Source organism: Arvicanthis niloticus, chromosome X (genome assembly GCF_011762505.2).
Source record: "Arvicanthis niloticus isolate mArvNil1 chromosome X, mArvNil1.pat.X, whole genome shotgun sequence".
In the NCBI taxonomy this organism is placed as follows: domain Eukaryota; kingdom Metazoa; phylum Chordata; class Mammalia; order Rodentia; family Muridae; genus Arvicanthis; species Arvicanthis niloticus.
In genome coordinates, this window is record NC_047679.1 from 55,365,773 (window position 1) to 55,383,831 (window position 18,059).

The 18,059-nt window shown below is 41.5% G+C and overlaps 1 long non-coding RNA gene and 1 other non-coding gene across 2 annotated transcripts; one reads left to right on the forward strand and one right to left on the reverse strand.

Moving 5' to 3' along the window:
• Nucleotides 1-316: 316 nt before the first annotated feature.
• On the forward strand, nt 317-12,834 carry LOC143435524 (uncharacterized). The gene is made up of 4 exons (XR_013105896.1): nt 317-379; nt 6,802-6,870; nt 8,616-9,773; nt 10,780-12,834. It is a non-coding gene; the product is annotated as an uncharacterized LOC143435524 (long non-coding RNA).
• Nucleotides 6,373-6,493, reverse strand: LOC117695658 (small nucleolar RNA SNORA26). Its single transcript, XR_004604692.1, has one exon. It is a non-coding gene; the product is annotated as a small nucleolar RNA SNORA26 (small nucleolar RNA).
• Nucleotides 12,835-18,059: the final 5,225 nt, after the last annotated feature.

The window sequence follows — 18,059 nt, forward strand, 5'->3', positions numbered from 1 at the left end:
TCGTGAAAAGCCAAAAAAGGTTGCAACTGGCAGGTTCAAAGCCCCTGGTCTAACCCAAGATATTGACACCTGCTGAGAACTTGGTGTCCATAGCATCATATTGCTAATAGTGGGATGTAACAAACTTAGTGAAGAGCATAAGTAGACACTTGTAAATTATGGGATCTGGGTGGGTGGGGAGTTGGGGAGGAGCTGGGAGAAGAAGATGGAGGGGAAACTGTCATCAGGATATATTACACGAGGAAAATAATGCTATTTTCAACGAGGAAAAGAATATGTAATCATTAAAAACTAACCCCCATATTCCTCTGCCTGTAGCTTCTGGAAACCATCATCCTAGCTTCTGTTCCTCTGAGTTTGACTCTTTTGGATCCCTCATGTAAGTAAATCATACAGCATTTTACTGTTTACAAGATTTATATGGGTATGCATTTGTTACATGTGTGTAGGTATGCATGCCTATTTGTACATGGGAGCCATAAGAGGGTTGTATCCCTTAGAATTGGAAATACAGGTATCTTCAGGATGCCTGGCTTGTGCCATACTTATTGGTATTCAAATTCCATTCCTTATGATTGCACAGCAAGTGCCCTTAACCACAGAACAATCACTCCAACCTTAGTATTTGATGTTTTGAGAGACTAGGTCCCTGTCATAATGTCCTTAAGGTCCATCCATGCTTACAGCATGTGTAAGAAATTCCTTAAGCACAAATAAAATTTCATCTCAAGACAAAAGAATAGATCACATTTTGTTTCTTACTCACCCACTGGTTTTTGGCTTGCCTCCTCTCTCAGCTCTCTCAAAGAATGCTATTAGAAACACACTAGATGAACAATGAATAACACTTTGAAACTTCATTTTAAAAGATTCATCTTTATCTTCATTTAAGTATTTGTGTTATATCTTTCTGTGTGTATGTTACATGTGTTCAGGTACCTATGCAGGCTAGAAGAGGGTGCTGAATCCCCTGGAATTGTTATGGATAGTTGTGAGCTGCTGTGTGGGTGCTGGGAACCAAACCAAGTGCTCTTAACCTCTGAGTCATCTCTTTACTCCAGATACTCTGCTTTTTAAAAATAAATACTTAAAAGCAGAATCTCTACACCAATATGGGAACCTCATACATTTATAAATATTTTTAGATTTGTTTATTTTTATTTTGTGTGTATGAGTGTTTTGTCTACATGTTTGTTGTACCACATGCATGCCTAGTGCCTTCAGAGGTCAGAAGAGGCCTTTGAATTCACTGGAGCCAGTGTTACAGACACTTCTCAGCAGCCATGTGGGCGCTGGGAATCAAACTCAGATCCTCTGTAAGAGCAACAAGTGCTCTTAACCATGGAGGCAACTCTCTGGCCCCTCACACCGATATTTTTGAACAAAGAATTTTTTTTGTTTTGTTTTGGTCTTTGTGGAGAGGGCTTCACTTTGTTATCCATACTAGCCAGAATCTCACTATGTAGCCCAGGCTTGCCTCAAACATATGGTAGTCCTCTTGACTCAGCTTTCTGAGTGCTTGGATTAGAGCCACCATGTCCAGCATATTCTACCTTTTTTTTAAAGTCAGAAACTCACATTGTGGCCTGCCTGGTTGGCCTGGAACTCAGAGACCTGGCTGCTTGTGTCTCTCCCGAATTCCAAACTTAAAGGCATGCACTGCCATGCCTACCATATTTTTATTTTCAATATTTATTTTAATTCAAAAATATTTATGTGCATAGGTGTTTTGCCTGCATGTATGTCTGTGCATCATGTATGCACATGGTGCCTGCAGAGACTAAAGAGATCAACAGATCTTCTGCAATTGTAATGACAGGTTGGGAGCCACTGTGTGAGTCTGGTACTGAACAGCAGTTCTCTGGAAGAGCAGCCAGTCCTCTTAACCATAGGGCCAGCTCCCCAGTCCCTATTTTTACAATTTGTTTTTAAAATGTGTATGTATATGAATTTGTGTGAGTTTTTGTGCATACATGCATGCAGGACACCTCAGAGGCCACAAGAGGGCATCAGATCCCTTCAAAATGGATGTGGGTATTGGGATCTAAATCACCATCTCTGAAAGAGCAGTAAATGCCCTTAACTGCTGAAGCGTCTTTCTAGCCCCTACATTTTACTTTTAAATACAAATATTGTACATATTACATGTAATATGGTCTGAAATATGAACACCCTTTGGAATTGCCAAATTGAGTTAGTTAATTGACCTATGTATTAGCTTACAGACATCTTTTTAAAAAAAACATATTCATCTATTTACTTAATTCACTTTACATCCCGCTCACTGCTCCCCCCTGTCACCCCTCCTACAATCCTTACCTCATCCTCCCTTCCATTTTCCTCTGAGCAGGTGGGGGCCCACCTGGGTAGCCCCTTACCCTGTCACTTCAATGATGGGAAAACTTAAAATCTCTCTTAGCAATTTTTGTTTTTTATTAAAAATTTAGACTGATATACAAAACAAAGGTTATACATATTAGTGAGATACTATGTGATTATATATATACATATGTATATATATTGTAATATGTGACTCAGATTAGAAATACTGATTTATTCAAATAATTTTCTCATAATGAAAAAATCCAAATGACAATTTTTTAAATTGTGAATATGTTTTCAAAATTATTTCCTCAATATCTTTCTACAGATACCAAAACAAATCTGTTATTTAACACACTGGAAGTTGAAAAGTTGATCAATGCCTAGAGAAGGGAAAACTGTCTTGAAAACATACTTCTCCAGAAGGCCAATTCATTGCAGACCTCCAATAACATGGGCATGAACATGACAGATGTACTGTCCTTGATCTGAACTTTTATTCACTACCATTTGATAAGCATCTTAAGGCCCAAATCTATGCACATTTCTCACCAGTTCAAGAAGACTTTCATCAGCATCTTCTGCAATTTCAGGAATCTAGAGTATATGTTTTTTGGGTATCACCAGCAAAAAGGGCTTGTACTTGAGGGGAAAAGTTCATGGAAAGCATGACATTTCTTATCCTCAAAAACCAATTTTGCTTCAAATTCCTAGCAGATGACCTTCCCAAACATCGTGTTGTCACTCAGGCCAGGCAACCTGACACTTGCTATTATTGTCAGTCATCTCAGGCTTCCTTCTTTGCAGGGACCAGAAATGAAGTCTTCTTTCAGCTGTTGAGATATACCCCACGAAAGTTGTCAGTAGTCGTCTTGCTGTGCAATAACATACCAGAACTTTCTACTTCTAAGCATAGCTCAGTACACATTTGTGCTTGTCAGTAATTTTATTTTTTGTGACAGATACGTTAAATCCTTTACAGGAGGGAAGACTGATTTTGCCTTATGATTTTAGAAGTTCCCTGCGCTGGTGGCTAGCTCTGTTGTTTCTGGGCTGTGGCGAGCCAGAACATTGTAGTGGGGGGGAGCTGAAGAGCCAAACTGCTTACCTAATAGCAGCCACGAAACTGGGGCGGGGGACAGGAAAAAGAAGATGACAATGTTTGGTCCACAAGAACACGACCCCAGCAACCTACCTCTAAATATGACTGCCTTCCAAACGATTCTCCCACTTCCAATAAAGCCATCAAATTACTAATGCCGCGGTGGATTAATCCATTGATTTGGTTAGAGCACTCATGATCCACTCCATTAGCAAGGTGCATTTTGCCAATTCTGTTACTCTAGAGAACTTGGCCTAATATAGGCATGTCATATCCAAACCATAATACCATTTTAAAATTACACACACACACACACACACACACACACACACACACACACACACAGGGTTCCTTTGTGTAGAATATGGCTGTTCTGGAACTTGCTCTGTAGACCAGGCTAGACTCTAACTGGGATTAAAGGTGTGTGCCACCAAGCCCAATTTAAATTATATATTTGAATTAGTTTATAAAGTAGTGGTTCTCCTAGGGTTTTTCATATATCCTTAGCTTGAGTTTGCCCAGTTCTGCCTCCTCCTGCTCTTTCCTGTCTCACTGCTCCCATCCCCACTTAAACCTTGAACCCCTAGTATCTCACCTTCATCATCTCTCATGTGTTCTACTACTTAGGCCTCTTCCCCTTTCTATCTCATGGGCCCCTTCTAGCTTCTGCCTTCTACAGATATTTAAAATTAAAGACACAAATCTAAACAATTTGAAGCTAAAATTCATATATGAGAACATAAAGCATCTGTATTGCTGGGCCTAGGTTATATCACTTAGTATGTTTTCCAGGTCTATCAATTTCCCCCCAAATTTATAATTTCATTTTTTTTACAGTTGAGTAAAATTTCAGTATGCACTACATTTTCATTATCTGTTCATCAATGGTAGAAATCTAGGCTGCTCCCAGTTTCTAGCTATTGTAAATAGAGCAGCAGTGAACGTGGACATGTAAGTGTCTCTGTAGGAGGATGTGGCGTCCTTTGAGTATATGCCTAGGAATATACTGGATCATATGGTAATTCTATTTTTAGCTTTTAAAGAAGCCATCACACCAAATTTCATAACTACTGTACCAGTTTATACTTCTACCAACAGTGGATAAATGTCTTACTTTCTCCATATCTTTGCCAGTATTGTCATTTGGCTTGTTTCTATGATAGCCATTCTGACTGGGATAAGATGAAGTTTCAAAGTGGCTTTAATTTGCATTTCTCTTATAGTTAATGGTATCAAATACTTAAAATATTATTATCTATTCACATTTCTTGTTTTGAGAACTCTGTTCAGTTCCATAGCCATTTTAAAATTATGCTTTTTGTTTTTTTGTGTTCTTTGTATATTCTAGATACTAATTCTGTAGAGTATATAGCTGGCAAAGAATTCCTTCCATTCTCTAGGCTGCCTCTTCACTTGATTGACAATTACCTTTGCTTTTTAGTTTCACAAGATTCCATTGGATGATTATTGGCCATCGTTCTGAGTGATTAGTCTTATTCACAAATTTCTTCCCTTTAAGTTTTATTCAGTTTTAAATCTTATATTGAGTCCTTGATCTATTTGGAGTTGATATTCTTGAAGGGTAAGAAATAAAGATTTAGCTTCATTATTATGCATGTAGATACTTGGTTTTCCCAGCACCAGTTGTTGAAGATGTTGTCTTTTCTCCAGTCTGTACTTTCGACATCTATAAGAAAAATCAGACACGTTTGTATGTATCTAGAAAACACTGTTTTCTTGGTGTTGTCAAATACACATGGCTCTTAGACTGCCCTCCTCCTCTTTCTTGAAGATCCTTGAGCCTTGGGAGGAAGAGTGTGAGGAGAAGAATTGGGGTGTGAATATGTTTAAAACATATGATATTAACATTTCAAGGGATTAAGAATATTGCTTGAAGAATTCAGGTAACCGTAGTAGTGTGGTCTTGTATCTGGGTCCTAATAGTGTACTCCATTAATCCCAGTGTCTGTTTTTGTGCTGGTCTGTATGACTTCTCCAACAGTATTCCTTTTTCTTGGGATTGCTTTTGCTAGCCAGGTCTCTTGTTCTTCCATGTGGACTTTTAGGGTTGTTTTGTTTTGTTTTCTGTGAAGAATGTCACTAAAATTTTCAGACTGCTTTTGTTAACATAGCCATTGTCACAATACTGATTGTGAAAATCACAAGCATAGGAGGTCATTCCATCTGATAGTGTTTTCCTGAATTTCTTTTTTTGGTGTTTTATAGTTTTTATTGTAGAGGGCCTTTCAAATCCTTTGTTAGGTTTCTTCCAAGCCTTTTTGCTTTGGTTTGGTTTTGAGGCTGTTGTGAATGGGTTTGTATCCTAGTTTCTTTTGTAGTTTGTCAGTGGTATATAAAAAATCCAGTGGGTTTTTCATGTTAATCTAGTATCTTGCCTTGTTGTGGAAAGTGTTTATTGATTCTAGCAGTTTTCTGGTGGAGTCTTTAGGGTCTCATGTATAGAATCATAGCGTCTGCATATAGAGCTACTTTCACTTCTTCATTTTGTATCTGTATCCCTTTTTATTCACTCCTCTTGTCTTATTGCTTTAGCTAAGATGTCTAGCACTGTACTGAGTAAGACTTGAGAAAGTATATACCCTTTCCTGTCTTGTTCTTGATTTTCAAGGAAATGTTCTGAGTTTTCCCCTATTTAATATAATGTTGGCTGTAGGTTTGTCAAAATAACTCTTGTTATTTTGAGATATATTCCTTCTATTCTGAGTTCAGGACTTTTAAGGCACGGATTTGGATTTTGTCAAAACTCTTATCTCTGTGTATTGAAATGACCTTAAGCTTTTTGTCCTTCAGTCCATTTATATAATTTATAACATTTATTAATTTGTATATATTGAAACCATCCCAGTATCTCTGTAATAGCCACAACTTTATCACAGTGAATAATCTTTTGATATGCTCTTGAATTCCATTTTTTTTTTTTTTTTTTTATCTGTGACTCCAGACAGGATCCAAAGAGGAGGTGTAGTTTTCCTCTCTGGATTTTATGAAGAGTTCTTTTACCCTTCTGTGTTAGCCTCTTAAAGTATTGCGACAACCTTTGAATTTCATTTGTAAGTATTTTGTTGAGAATTTTTTATCTCAGTTTATTTGGAGAAATTGCTCCGTTAATTTTCATTTGTGCTGCATTTTTATCTGTTTTTGGTATTGGTAATGTTACCTTCAAAAAAGAGTTTAGTAATGTCTCTTCTTTTTCTGTTTTATAAAGTAGTTTCAGAAGCATTGCTGCCAGTTATTTGAAGTAAAAGTCTGAACCTGATTTTTTTTAGTTGGGGGATTTTACAATTACTGCTTCAATTTCACTGATTGCTAGAAATCTGTTAAAAAATGTTTATCTAATCTTGGCTTAATTTTGGCAGGTCATGTGCATCTAGAAATGGATCCATTTCTTTTAGATTGTTCAATTTAATGGAATTTATGTTTTTAAGGTAAGATCTAATGATTTTCTGTATGTCATTTGGTATCTGTTATAGTGGCTCACTTTTCATTTTTAATTTGATTAATCTGAACCTTCGCTTTGTTTCGGTTAGTTTGGCCAAGAGTTGCTCAGTTTTTCTTTTGTTTAATTCTTTAAGAATTTAATACAATATATTTTGATCATAGTTACCCCTTCTATTCCTTTCAGGTCCACCTCTTCTCTATTCACCCAGCTTCGTGTCCTCTTTAAAACAAACAAACAACAACAAAAGGCACCCTCCAAAAACATCGAGTACAGTTTGTGCTCCTTATGTACTCTTGGATGTATGGCCTTCCACTGGGGCATGGCTCACTTACCAGAGCCATACCCTTAAAGAAATCCAACACTCCTTTCCTAGCACCTATCAATTGCCAATAGCTCCTTAGCTAGGGGTAGGACTTAAAGTCCACCTTCCCTCTCCATACCAGCGTTTGTTTGGCTTGAACTCATGTAGGTTATGTGTATGTTGTCTAAATTGCTGTGAGTTCATATATGCAGCTTCCTTGTTGTGTCCAGAAATTACAATTTCCTTGTAGTCACCTGCCGCCCTGGATCTTATAATCTTTGCACGCCCTTTTCTATGATAATCTCTGAGCCTTGGAAGGAGGGGTATATAATATAGACATTCAAGTTAGGATGAGCACTCCATAATCGCTTAGTCTCTCCATGTAGCTCATATGTGCATTTCTGGGGAAAGAGAACAATGTAAACAAAAACTTGCTACTCAACCTCAATATAATAACATCCCTCCTAAAATATTCCCAATATGTAAAAAGCATTTTTACTGGGCCAATTAACATCAATCTAGGATCAATGACAAATATAACCCAATTTTGAGAACCCAGAGAATGAGTAAAGCAGGCCCTTTTACATTCATTTCTAGCTTGGAATCCCACTGCTTGGACCTTTGCAGTTTCTCAGCAGGAACACAGCTTGGTTTTAAATAGACCCTGACTCTTTCCTACAGCAAGCCACCTAGCTCTACTCTTAACCCTCAAACAGTGAGACACTGCATTACTACTACTAAGAGCAGTTCAAAATTAAACTTATCTATAATTAAAAATGTATAATTAGATTAATAGGAGCAGTAAAGAGGTTCCCCACAAATCTACAGGGACCTGTGATGGGGCTAGGTAATTCTGGTTGAAATCAAATGCGCTGAATAAAAACAGAATGGGCATTTTGTTGTTGTTGGTTTTTAGTCTTCGTTTGCCTCCCCCCTTTAAAGATTCTGTACAATTCTATTCCTTCCCATGTAGGTCTTCCACGCCCCTCCATAAGTACATGTCCTATTTGTAATGCACAATTTTTTTTAGATAGAGCCAATAGATCAGGCAAAAAAAAAAAAAAAAAAAAAAAAAAAAAAACCAACTGTGATGCTGTTAGAATATGGCATTCTCTTATCACCCCTGGAGTAACCACTACCCAGAGAACTTCTGGCTGTCTATTCTGCCTTCAAATATTTCCCAGATTTGATCCTTTGATTTACTAATTGATTCTCACTATGTGGCTCAAGCCAAGAACTATTGTTTCAAGCCTTTCTGGAGCATGCCTCAGACCCCTTCATAGTATCAGTATTTACCTCCGTTCAAAGCCTCCTCCACAGACAGACTCATTTTGTTTTTATTCAGTGAATTTGATTTCTCCCAGAATTACCTGGCCCCATCAGAAAGAAATCATCATGCTAACCACTTTGTTGTGCCATTTTTTCAACAGGCTACTGCTTCTCATTCCTTTTTTCACCAAGGAGCTAAAGTTTTACAAAAACAATCCCAGTAATCAAGAGAACAAACTCAACAAATTGTCCAGCACTCGACCAACTGCCAGTTGCTGGGTCCTACCATCCCAAGGAGTCAACCCCTATGCTCTTCATCCTAATTAGCTTTGACAAATGGATGTGACTTGGATACCTCCCTTTGGTAATTTTAAATATGCTGATGTTTGTGTTGACTCCCTTTCTGGCTTTCTCTACACTACTGCTCCAACACAGGAGCCTGCTCCAGCTGCTCAAACACAGGAGTCTGCTTGAACTGTTTGCAGATATATACTGAATGCTTTCTCTATAATTGGAGTCCCAAAATGGATGAAAACAGACAGTGGTCCTGATTATGTATCTAAAACTTTTATCTCTTCCTGTCAGCATTGGGGAATTCTCTATAACCCCCAAGTACAAGCCTTAATTGAACGAATTAATTTGATTTATTACTCAAGAATCAAATACATAAACAAAATAGGGGGTAAGGTATCAACTGCTCAGGAGAAAATTGCCAAAGCAATTTATAGTTCAAACTTTTTAAACTTCACGCCTTCCCAACACCTGAAGAAAAACATCACAAGAAGCAACCTGTGGTTTAACCAACCTGTGGTTTTATATAAAATTCCTCAAGGGCCCAACCAATGGCTGGGTCCTGTTCCCCTCATTATTGGGGCCAAGGCTCCACATCTATGATTTCTCTTACAGGCCCTCTGGTTCCCAGCATTACCCACAAAACTGTACCATGAGTTGGCCTCAGAAGACAAAAACTGAGTAACAAAAGGGGGACCCAGGCTTTCTTCTGAACTTCAATCACATGTTGAAAACTCCATTGCCTGGGATGCACTTCTTAAGAGATGATGTGAATATTATCAATAACTTCAGCTTCCAACCCACTATTGATATGGACAAGCATCAAAAACCTGATCAATGTAGCAGAATGTGTACTTGAGAACAATGGGTCTGAAAAATCCCTGGACAGCTTTCTTGCTATGATTGCTACAATCTCTCTCAATTCCATAGGGTATCACTCTGAACTCTATTTACTTTCATGTCTCCTCCTGCTTCAGCATATACATATACTGGGACCCTGTGGCTAAAATCCTTTCCCAGAGGGAGAGGTAAGTAAAGTCTACTCCTTCCAAGGTCCCAACAATAAACTAAGGCTTGATTCCCCAATGTTCACTTTGAGGAACTGTGTGGTTTGAATGACAATGGCCCCAATAGGTTCATATATTTGAGTCCTTGGTCCTCAGTTGGTGGAACTATCTGGGAAAGACTGGGCCTTATTAGAGGAAGTATGTCCCTGGGAGAAGACTTTGAGGTTTCAAAAGACTCAAATCATTTTTAGTTCGCCATTTTTCTCTCTCTGCCGGCTACATGTGTATCAAAATATAAACTCTCAGCTGTCCCAGCCCTCATGCCTTTGTGCTAACAATCATGGACTGCAGCCCTCTGAAATAGTAAGCACCAAATAGACCTTTTCTTCTATAAGTTGCCTTGGTTATAGCATATTATGAAAGCAATAGAAGAATAACTATACCAGGAGTCAATGAGTTTATTAGGCTTCCTTTCAGAGCATAGGTGAAGGGTTAATTAAAATGGTGTGGGAACTCTTCACCTAACAGGCTGGACCTGAAAAGCCTAACCCAGAAGGAATGAGGGCTTTCACATAACCACAAAAATGAAGCCCTGGCCTCTGTATACTCTGTCCCCTCTCCCAGGCCATGTGCTGAGTTATCAATTGGTAGGAAACAGTTGGATGCTGTGTTGGAGGACAAACTGTCAACAAGCCCAGTTGGGGTGATCTTGTGTGGGGCGGTGGGCTGTGAGAAGCAGTTGGGTGCTTGGTTGAGCATGAGCTTGGAACCTCGGACCCTTATTGGATGACAGGAGTTCAGCTCTGCTCCCGGGGCCTGGTTCTTTTCATTTAGCTTCAGCCCTCCATAGCCCCTCCCACAGAGAGGTCTTTGATCATCAGTCACCAGGAACAGGCCTCATGCCCTAGAGAGATTTACATACTAATGAGATACCTGAAGGCCAGAGGGTGGAGCCAATTAAACATTCTTCCCCAGCCCCTCCCCCTCTCTTCCTTCCTATTTAACTCAGGTCTGCCTTGGGTTTCAGGGGGCACACATCCAGATCCATCTACATCTGCCATGAAAATAAAGCCTGTAAAACTCAAGGACTTTCTTGTGTCGTTGGGACTGTGCCCGTGATGAACCATGCCTGTGAGGAACCATGGAGGAGGCCTTTAATGAGCCACAGCCTCGGCACCTAACTTTCCCGTGGAGGAACCCTCTGCCATCCCCAGCCACAATTACCGATAATCTTGTGCGAAGGGACACAGCTGAATGTCCCCAAATGACAGTTGCTCATCTCAAACGACAATCACATGTGACAGGCCCAATATTTGACCAATGATCTAGTTTGAACTTGAAACTCTGCTAAATACCAATGACAAAGTGGTCACTGGAGCAACTATCTTTCTCCACATGGCCCCCTTATCCAGTTAAAAGATTATATATATAGATCCCTCTAAACAAATTCCATGGATTCCCTTGGAAACTATGTAGGTATATTTTACTCTACAGGTGTCTCTATATGTCTTCCTACCATATCAAGTTCATTTTGTGCTTATGTGCAACCACAATGACATATGAATCTCCTATATAAAAATGAATCCTAAGACCAGGTGATAGATATAACCTATTTATACTTTAGTCAAGCAATTAGGTTCCCTGACTACCCCAATACCATAAATATGGTTTCTCTAAATGCCATAACTCAATCCTAAAAGGGCACTGTTACCCTATTCCTAACTTGGATATCTATACACACCTAACTAAGAAGAAATATTACCTAGCAAAGAAGTGTTAGAGCCAGGTGGTGGTGTCACACATTTAATCCAGCACTAAGGAGGCAGAGGCAGAGGAAGAGGCACAGGCAGGGAGGCAAATGAAGGGAGGCAGAGGCAGAGACAGAGAGGCAGAGAGGCAGAGAGGCAGAGAGGCAGAGAGGCAGAGAGGCAGAGAGGCCAAGGCAGAGGCCGAGGCTGAAGCTGAGGGTGAGGCTGAGGCTGAGGCTGAGGCTGAGGCCAAGGCAGATGCAACAAAGAGAGGCAGAGGCAGAGGCAGAGACAGAGGAAGAGAACTAGGCAGAGGCAGAGAGGTCAAAGAAGAGGCAAAGACTGAGAGGAAGAGGCAGAAAGGCACAGAAGTAGAGGCAGAGAGGCGGAGAGGCGGAGAGGCGGAGAGGCGGAGAGGCGGAGAGGCGGAGAGGCGGAGAGGCGGAGAGGCGGAGGCGCGGAAGCAGAAGCAGAAGCAGTGGCAGGTTGAAGGTTTACTATCCCTTCTTTAATTTTTGAAGAGGACCACCTGGAATGAAGTCATGGTGCAGTAAATTATAGTGCAACTTCTGTAAACTTTCATCCGTGAGCATGCTTCTGTTTTAATAAAAATAAAGTGAAGAGGTATCTTTGCTGGACATAGTAGTCTGGTTTGGCAATTGGTATTATTTTGAAATTGAAATACATTTGTTTAAGACATCCTGGCTTTTGAAATTTCAGTTGAATAATGTATTTTTATTCTGATCGGTCCCAATTTATATATGATTTGCTATTCTCTCTTACTGCTTTGAATACACTCATTTTTATATAAAGTGTTTTACTCAGAATGTGACTAAGAGGAGTTTCCTTCTCTTCCTTCCTTCCTGCCTCCCTTTTTCCTTCTTTTTCTCTTTCTTTCTTCTTTCTTCTCTCATGCATTACATCCTGATTGACCACAGTTTCCTCTCCCTCCACCCCTCTGTATCTGCCCTCAACTCATCTCTCCCCTAGACCCACCCAATTCTGTTTCCTTAAAAAAAAAGAGCAGGCCTTTTTAGCTAGTGTTAGGAGTGGTCTCTGTCTCCTAGCATTGGCCTCAACTTGGACCAATCATTGTTTGGGCACACTTACAAGTTCTGAACCACCATTACCCAGCACATCTTGTAGGCAGGAGAAATTGTATGTGCTACCTCACTCAGGGTGATATAGTTCCATCCATTTGCCTGTGAAATTCATGATGTTTTTGTTTTTAATAGCTGAGTAATACTCCATTGGGTAAATGTACCACGTTTTCTGTATCCATTCCTCTGTTGAAGGACAACTGGGTTCTTTCCAGCTTCTGGCTATTATAAATAAAGCTGCTATGAACATAGTGGAGCATGTGTCCTTGTTATATATTGGAGCATCTTCTGGGTATGTGCCCAGAGTGGTATAGCTGCATCCTCAGGTAAAACTACTTCCAATTTTCTGAGGAACTACCAGATTGATTTCCAGAGTGGTTGCACCCTCAGGATTGCAGAGTGGTCTGCAATCCCACCAGTGATGGCGGAATGTTGCTAGTTTTATGATAACTTGATGCAAGCTAAAGTCATCTGGGAGGAGAGAACCTCAATTAAGAGAATGTTTCCATGAGATGGGTCTGTAGGCAAGCCTGTAGTGCATTTCTCTATTAGTGATTGATGTGAGAAGGCCCAGTCTATTCTGGGTGGTGTTATTGCTGGGCTGTTGGTTCTGAGTTCTATAAGAAAGCAGGCTAAGCAATCCATGAGAAGCAAGCAGCACTCCTCCATGGCCTCTGCATCAGCTCCTGCCTCTAGGTTCCTGTCCTGCTTTAGTTTCTGTCCTGACTTCCTTCAATGAAAGACTAAAATGTGGAAGTGATTAGTGAAGGGATTCAGGTATCAGTTCTACATTTTTTGGCTTCTAAACAGTATTATTTTCCTTGGGAGTGCTATTAAGTTCTTTATTTATTTAGACAGGTTCTCATATATCCAGGCTGGTCTGGAACTTGCTTTGGTCCTGCTGTTTCTACTTTCCAAGTGCGTTTCTGGGATTCTAAACATGTAACCAGTTTATGCAGTGCTGGGATTCAAACCTAGGGTTTCATGCATGCTAGGCAAGCTACATCCTCAGCCTATACTGACATGTTTTATTAGGGTGTTTGGCCATTCTGAAGGTCTTTAAATTGCTTAATATAGGGTAAGGAATAAGAAACACCACAAGGAGGTAGGTGTCCTGTAAGTGATGTGCTGTTTTTTTGGGATGATACTGATGACCTCATATCTTTCATTCTGTAGGTTCTACAGTCCATATCCTGAAGCAGTGTTCCTGCACCCTGCCAGAACACACAAAACACTCCACCCTAAGGGCTGGGAAATTGGTTCGGTGGCTAATAGCATTTGCTCTACATATACAAAGACCTGAATTTCAATCCCCAACACCCACAAGCACCATGCCAGTAACCTAGCATTGTGGAGTGGGGACAGGCGAATCCCAGAGATTGCCTGGCTGAATTGGCTCTGACCTATTTAGGAATGGACATGGACACATGCACCTGCATATTCACATATGTACACCCTCCCCTTCCAAGGAAAGGTCAGCCCTTTTCATCCTTGGCCTGAGATAAAGAAAGCATCGGGAGAAACTGTCTTCAGTGCTCCATCCTATCTCAGTCTTAATCTTCATTGTCTGCTGGACATTAGATTTTCTTGTCTGGCTCCCACACCTGTAGGACCCAATACTTCCTGCTTCTTGTATACCTGCGTTTCTTCCTTCTTCCGTCTCACCCACTCCTTGGTCCCCTTTCCCTTCCTCTTCATCCCCTTCCCCTTCTTCCTCTTCTCTCCTTCCCTCCTTCCCCTTCCAGTTCTTCCCCTTCACCCTTCCCCTTTCCCCCTTCCTCCTCTTCCCCTTCTTCCCCTTCCTCTTCTTCCCCTTCCCCTTCTTTCTCTTCTCCCCTTCCCCTATCTTCCCCTTCCCTTTCTTCCCCTTCCCTTCTTCCCCTTCCCCTTCTTTCTCTTCTCCCCTCCTCCCTCTTCCTCTTCTTCCCCTTCCTCTTCTTCCCCTTCCCTCTTCCCCTTCCCCTTCTTCCCCTTCCCCTTCCTTGCTCCATCAGAGAGAGATTCTCAGAGACACATAGTTTTCACATCAGATTGATTTTATTTTCAAGATCAAAGCATAGTGCAGTACCACTTCTGTCTACACAGTTTGACACTGTTCAGCTGCCAGACTTTTGAACGGATTTCTATGTGGCAACTGAGTCTATTGGCTTTCTTGATCACTTGATGAAACACTAGAGCTCTCAGCACTGCTCTTGCCTGGTTGTGGCTCTGCACTGGTAGTTGTTGTCATTTCTTCCATCAGTTGGCGGTAGTGACCAAATAGTGTTTTCCCCTTTGCCTTTTTATCCTTTTTTGTAGGTTGTGTGGTTTTCTCATCGGTCTTTGTATTTGAGAATTTTGGCAGGGTGTTCTTGCTCTTCCTCGCAGCTTTTTGAATCTGGAAGTTCAACAGAGTAAGGTAACAAGGGCATATGAGTCTTCGAAAGGCTGGAATATGTGAAGGGGTTACTATAGGAGAAGGGCTATGGGTTGAGAAGCGGGTAAATGCCAGTTCAAGAGTGCTGGGGAGGGGAAACCACCGGAGAAGGAGGAGGCTTACTTTGGGGCTTCTTACCTTTCCAGTACATTTGGGACCGGACTTTTTTTTGTTTTGGGGACGACAACGACAAATCTTCACTCTCTTAGGTTTAGCACTTGAGGTTGACAGCTTAACATCAGGTGTGGGCTTGTCTGTCTTTTTAGTCGCTTTTGCCATGTTGAAGCCCTATGGTGCTCTGGTCCAGAGTGCTCAGAGGCATGTTCTTATGAGCCCACCTAGAACAATGGGAGGCCACACCCCCGAGTCCTGATTGGTCAGCAAGACCCTTCTCAGCTACTAGTGGCTGAGGCTGCTTTGACATCACAAAGCACCTTGCTGCCCGATGGGAGCCGGAACTGAGGAGGAGATCACTCTGGCGGGGCGGGGGGGGGGGGGGGGGGAGATGCTATGAAGGCAATAGTGTCTGGATACAGACCTGAGGTTTTTATCTAACATCTCCAAGAGACTCATGCCACACTTTTTTTTATATCCCTATCTTCAGTTGTGATAGAACATGAGGGAGAGGGTTTTCCCCATCAACTTTTCCTGAAACACGGCCCCCCCCCCATTCAATGGTTCATTCTGTCACATCTCCTCCTTAGTTATTAAGTTAGCTAGACTTTTGGCATATTATACCTTCCAAATTTAATTTCAAATTCTTCTAAAATTATTGAAGTATCAGTGTATATCTGAATCACCCCATAAATGAAAACAAAAAGAATATATTTATGAATGAATATCTTCCTACATGGTGAATTTGGCATTCAAAGCTGACACTTTTGGTTACATGGTGTGATGGCTAGGTTTTAAAAATTATTTTATTTATATCCCTCCCAGTCCCCCTGTCCCAGAGTTCCTGACCTAATTTCTCCTCCCCTTCTCTGAGAGGGTGCCACCTTGGCCATCCCCCTTCTCGGGGGCATCAAGTCTTCACAGGATTAGACACATCCTCTCCTACTGAGGCCAGACTAGGCAGTCAGTCCTCTGCTACATATGTGCCAGGGGCCTCAGACCAGCCAGTGTATGCTTTTTGGTTGGTGGCTTAGTCTCTGGGAGCTGCCAGGGGTCTAGGTTAGTTGACACTGTTGATCTTCCTGTGGGGTTGCTATCCTGTTTAGCTCCTTTAGTCTTTCTTCTAAGTCTTCTAAAGGGGTCCATGACCTCAGTCTAATGGTTGGCTGGCTATAAGTATCTGCATCTATCTCAGTCAGCTGCTGGTAGAGCCTTTCAGAGGACAGCCATACTAGGCTACTGTCTGCAAGCACAACATAGCATTAGTAATACTGTCTGGCTTTGGTGCGTCCCCGTGAGGTGGGTCTTAAGTTGGGCCAATTACTGGTCCACAATTCCTTTAGTCTCTGCTCCATTTTGTTCCTGAATTTGTTTTTAGGCAGGAACAATTCTAGGTCAAAAATTTGAAGGTGGGTTGATGTCCTCATCCTTCCACTGGGAGCCCTATCCAACCACTGGAAGTTCTCTCTTCAGGTTACATCTCCCCACTGTTGGGCATTTTGGCTAAGGTCATCCACATTGAGTCCTGGGCACCTCTTACATTCCAGGTCTCTGGGACTTTCTGGAGGCCCCCCTACCCCACCCTCACCCCTAGCAGCTGCATATTTTCATTCATTCTCTTGCCCCCCTGGGCTTCTCTTCTGTGTTCCTCTGTGATGGTTTCTATATGCTTGGCCCAGGGAATGGCACTATTAGGGGATGTGGCCTTGTTGGAGTAGGTGTGTACCACCATACCTGGATCTGGAACTTGCTTTGTTCCAGGTTGATCTTGAACTCAGAGATCTGCTTGTCTCAGTCTTCTGGTATTAAAGGCATGTACTACCTTGTCTGGGCCTAAGTTTTTCATAGCCACTGTGCCTCAATATGTCCATGCCAACATCTGGGTCAGAAGCCTGTGTCTTCCAGCCTCAAGATCTGTATCACAGGTGTGCCCTCCATCTCTGAATTGTAGTTAATTACAGATGTAGTCAAGTGGACAACTAGGAATAGCTATCACATCCTCCATATCTGATCCTGTTCCCCCTTTCTCCTCCCCTTTCCCACTCAGATCCCTCCTTCCCTCTGCCTCCCATGATTATTTGGTTCCTCCTTCTATGTGAGACTGAAGCATTCTCACTTGGGCCTTCCTTCTTGTTTAACTTCTTATGGTCTGTGGGGTGTATTGTGGGTATTCTGTACTTTGGGGGTAATATCCATTTATCAGTGAATACATACCTGGATGTCCTTTTGGGTATTTGCTACCTCACTCAGGGTGTTACTTTCTAGTTCCATCCATTTGCCTATGAAATTCATGATGTTTCTGTTTTTAATAGCTGAGTAATACTCCATTGGGTAAATGTATCACATTTTCTGTATCCATTCCTCTGTTGAAGGACATCTGGGTTCTTTCCAGCTTCTGGCTATTACAAATATGGCTGCTATGAACATAGTGAAGCATGTTTCCTTGGAGCATGTTGAAGCATCTTTTGGGTTTATGCCCAGGAGAGGTATAGCTGGGTCCTCAGGTAAAACTACTTCCAATTTTCTGAGGAACTACCAGATTGATTTCCAGAGTGGTTGCACCCTCAGGATTGCAGAGTGGTCTGCAATCCCACCAGTGATGGCGGAATGTTGCTAGTTTTATGATAACTTGATGCAAGCTAAAGTCATCTGGGAGGAGAGAACCTCAATTAAGAGAATGTTTCCATGAGATGGGTCTGTAGGCAAGCCTGTAGTGCATTTCTCTATTAGTGACTGATGTGAGAAAGCCCAGTCTATTCTGGGTGGTGTTATCGCTGGGCTGTTGGTTCTGAGTTCTATAAGAAAGCAGGCTAAGCAATCCATGAGAAGCAAGCAGCACTCCTCCATGGCCTCTGCATCAGCTCCTGCCTCTAAGTTCCTGTCCTGTTTGAGTTTTTGTCCTGCCTTCCTTTAATGAAAGACTAAAATG